This window comes from Festucalex cinctus, chromosome 3 (genome assembly GCF_051991245.1).
Source record: "Festucalex cinctus isolate MCC-2025b chromosome 3, RoL_Fcin_1.0, whole genome shotgun sequence".
NCBI lineage: Eukaryota > Metazoa > Chordata > Actinopteri > Syngnathiformes > Syngnathidae > Festucalex > Festucalex cinctus.
The window spans coordinates 18,104,286-18,104,753 of NC_135413.1; positions in this window are offsets into that span (position 1 = coordinate 18,104,286).

Below are 468 nucleotides of genomic sequence, written 5' to 3' on the forward strand. Positions count from 1 at the left end.
AAATAAAATAGGCTAGAAATATACTATTTTTTTCCAATAATGATATAAGGGGGCCTTAAATGAAAAGTGCACAACCCCAAGTGTGTTAAAAAAAAAATAAAAAAATAAAAAGTAATTGTGCAAACTAGAGAATAAGGGAAATAATCTGTGCTCAGATCAGAATCACTGCTACCTAAAACATTCTTTTGAGCGACATTTAATTATCTAGACATCAACTGTTACCAAGAGATACTCTGCAAACTACATTTATTCACATTGATTTATTATTATTAATAAAAAAAATTAAAAAAAAAGTTACTCTGATGCACAAATTGAACAGCAAGAAGAGAACAGCGAGCGACAAGTAAAATATTTGCAAAATATTTTACAATTTGAAACCTCAAATATTTAAATATATGTAATTACAACACATTGAACATATCATACAAACAAAAGCAGCGTTCCAGGGCTGAATAAACACAGATAATA